Source organism: Mandrillus leucophaeus, unplaced genomic scaffold, assembly GCF_000951045.1.
Source record: "Mandrillus leucophaeus isolate KB7577 unplaced genomic scaffold, Mleu.le_1.0 Scaffold1156, whole genome shotgun sequence".
NCBI classification, from domain to species: domain Eukaryota; kingdom Metazoa; phylum Chordata; class Mammalia; order Primates; family Cercopithecidae; genus Mandrillus; species Mandrillus leucophaeus.
In genome coordinates, this window is record NW_012099832.1 from 206,306 (window position 1) to 209,906 (window position 3,601).

General features: G+C 37.2%; 1 pseudogene across 1 annotated transcript; it reads right to left on the reverse strand.

Annotated features, from left to right (window-relative positions):
- Nucleotides 1-1,353: 1,353 nt before the first annotated feature.
- LOC105552599 lies at nt 1,354-2,009 on the reverse strand (annotated as a pseudogene). The gene has a single exon (XR_001008039.1). The product of XR_001008039.1 is annotated as a 39S ribosomal protein L27, mitochondrial pseudogene (transcript).
- Nucleotides 2,010-3,601: the final 1,592 nt, after the last annotated feature.

Genomic DNA, 3,601 nt, shown 5'->3' on the forward strand with positions numbered 1-3,601 from the left:
TGTTTCTTGTAGAGATCTTTTATCTCCTCGTTAGATCTATTTCTCAGTATTTTATTTTTTAATGACTATTTTAAATGGGAATAAGTTCTCAATAGGGCTCTCAGCTTGAATGTTATTGGTATATAAAAACGCTATTGATTTTTGTACATGGATATTGTACCTTGAAATTTTACTGAAGTTATTTATCAGCTCCAGGAGCCTTTTGGCAGAGTCTTTAGGGTTTCCATACCTGTTCTAGGTATAGAATGATATCATCCAGGAAGAAAAATATTTTGACTTATTTTCTTATTTGGATAGCTTTTATGGCTGATTGCTATGGCTAGCACTTGCGATACTGTGTTGAACAGGAATGGTGAAAATGGACATTCTTGTTTTGTTCCAGTTCACAAGGGGAATGTTTATGGTTTTTGCCCATTCAGTAGCGGGTTGGCTGTGAGTTTGTTATAGATGGCTCTCATTATTTTAAGGGATGTTACTTTGATGCTTTTTTTTTTTTTTTTGAGGGTTTTTATCAGGAAAGAATATTGGATTTTACTCAAAAAATTTTCTATATCTATTGAGATGATCAATGTGTTTGTGTTTTAATTCTTTTTATGTGGTGAATCACATTTCTTAATTTGCATTGTTGAACCAGCCTTGCATCCTAAAAATGAAGCCTACTTTATCATGGTGAATTAACATTTGATTTGCTGTTGTATTCAGTTCGATAGTATTTTGCTGACAATTTTTTTGCATCTGTGTTCATCAGGGATATTAGCCAGTAGTTCACATTTTTCTTTGTGTCTTTACCATGCTTTGGTATTAGGGTGATGCTGGCTTCACAGAATGAGTTAAGTAAGAGTACTTCCTCCTGGATTTTTGGAATAGTTTCAGTAGAATTGGTACCAGCTCTTTTTTGTACATCTGTTAGAATTTGGGCTGGGCACAGTGGTGCACACCTGTAATCCCAGCTCCTTAGGAGGCTGAGGCAGGAGAATCACTTGAATCCAGGAGGTGGAGGTTGCAGTGAGCCGAGAACTCACCACTGCACTCCAGCCTGGGCGACAGAGTGAAGACTCCGCCTCAAAAAAAAAAAAAAAAAAAAAAAAAAAAATATATATATATATATATATATAGGCTGTGAATTCAACTGGTCCCTGGCTTTCTTTAGTTGGTAAGTACATAATATAATGTTCCATGATTGTGTGATTAATGTTTTCCTTTGGAGGAAAAATTACTGATTTTCTTTGGATTATATCCAAAAAAATTACTTTAAATGCTAAGTACATTTTTCCAAGTTGCATTATAATATCTTTGGGTTTATGCAATGACAAAGAAAACAATGTCTTTTTACTCTTTTTTTTTTTTTCCATGACTCTGGCTCACTTTATTTTTGGCCCCAGGTCAGGTCTCCCAAAGGGTTTCCCAGCAGTCACTTCAGAGGCTCCTGCAGAGTCACCATCAAGCAGACCTCTTCCTTGGGAGGCCATGTCGTCGCCCCAACCCTTGACTTCAGGTATCACCATCTCCTGTCACCTGGGCTCCAGTCTCTGTCTGATGGTCTCAAACAGGACATCAAAGCATAGCTACCAGTTTGAAGGTGCCCTCCAGCTTGGCAGGAACCACGTGGACAAAATTCTTGAAGAGCACAGCACCCTTGGGCAGCCTGGTGATCAGATCCACAGCCTCCGTGTTTCTGAGATGAGGCACGTAGACCTCCTTAGTGTAGCGGACTATCCCCTCTTCCAGGGCATACAGACATTTATTCTTCCCAAGACCCACATGGGCACCTGGGTGCCAGCGGAAATGGTTCTGTGTTCCAATGATGTTCCCAGCATGAACATAGTGACCTTCCATTTTCTTAATGCCTAGGCGTCTGCCTGATGACTTTCCACCAAGGCTTTTGGAGCTACCACCTGTCTTCTTGGATGCATATCTGACAGCAAGAGCTGTAGCAGGAGTGGAGCTCAGCAAGGATGTAACGGCTGTCTGAGTCCTCAGCGCCAGCACCACAGACGCCATGTTTGTGTTCACCTGTCTTTTTACTTTTAACTGATTTCAAATAGTCAAAAGTATCTTTTAAATTTTTAGAAAAAAATGTTCAAAGTTTGTAGCAGGTCTATCATGCACTGGTCACCAACTTCTGTGAGTTTAGTGAAACAGAAAATACTCATACACAAATTACATGAAGTGGATTTATTATTCATGGATAGACAGCAAGGGGAAGGGGAAAAACACCCTAGAATCCAGTGAGAACTGGTCCCCCAAGACTCAAGAAAGCCTCTCAGGAGAGAGGAAATCTTGACTGCACATGCTCCACTTTGCACCACAGCTTAAGAACCCTGAAAGGCAGTCCACACCAAGTTATATACATCATGTGATGGAAGTCATGTCACATGCTGGGCAAAGCTTTGATGGGCATTCTGCTTCCAGGGGAAAGAGGAACAAAGCACAGGCTTTCCTGAACTTTTTCCTCCTAACTCAAGATATTACATTCCCTAAGAGGGTCAAGAACAGTCCTGCACTATTTCTGATAATTCTTCCTTATCTCAAGATATTGCATTCCCAGGGTACTCTATAGTTATTCCTGGGGGAAAAAAAAAAAAAAAAAAAAAACCCGCAAGAAAAGGAGGGAACTGCACCAGTCTAAGGCCACCTGGAAAACTGTCTTGTAATAGTATATTTTGGGGTTTAGGTATACAATTAATTCCTTTTTTTTCTCTTGTTATTAAGATTATTTTAAGGTTTATCTAGTAATGTTAAAGCTAAGATTTAATGTTAGCTTTAAGATTAGATTAGATTTGAGGCTAACATTGTGTAATTTCTGTTGTCAAAGGCATACACACTATTTTTCAGGTTTCTAACAAAAATGTATTATCATTTTCAAATCATGTTGAAAGAATATAATGTTTACTACAAGAGCCTTGGAAGAATTCTTTTTTTTTAAATAAACTCAATTCTTTTGTTGCATGAATAGTCATGTACAAAGCCTATACTATAACAAGCTTTAACACATTCATCTTAGTTAAGGAAACTATGGAAAATTCTGCTCACAGTCCTTTGTGTTAGGGTTAGGAGTGAGACAGCATTATCAGACATTTACTTATGGGAACATAATGACTCTTGAGGCTTAGTAAGATAATGGAGAAAACTATACTTAAGTTTCAAGATCACTGTACTACAGACTAGCTACATGATTTTCTGCAAGCTATTCACAATTTGTGTCCCTACATTCTATACATGAAATGATGGATAAACTGTACATGAAGCTTGGTAAGTAATGCCTGAATATGATTTTCTTATTTTTATAAAGAATATAAATAGAGAGCTCTCTTTCTCATTACTTAATATTATAGGAAAAATAATTCTACAAATTTTATATAATACCTGCTGTCTACTAAGCAATGAATGTGCTGAGATTTCACATTTGTTAAAAGTTAAATTCCAAGTCTATCCTAAATTTGCTGAAAAACCCTGAATGTGATGTTTTTGTTTGAGAAAGTTGCATTCCCAAACAACAATGCACACATTTATGAGGTTTTCAATAAAGTTTTTTTATCTGCCTTAGACAAACTAAAGACAAAAAAAAAATAACAAAACAATGTGCATGCACATAAACATA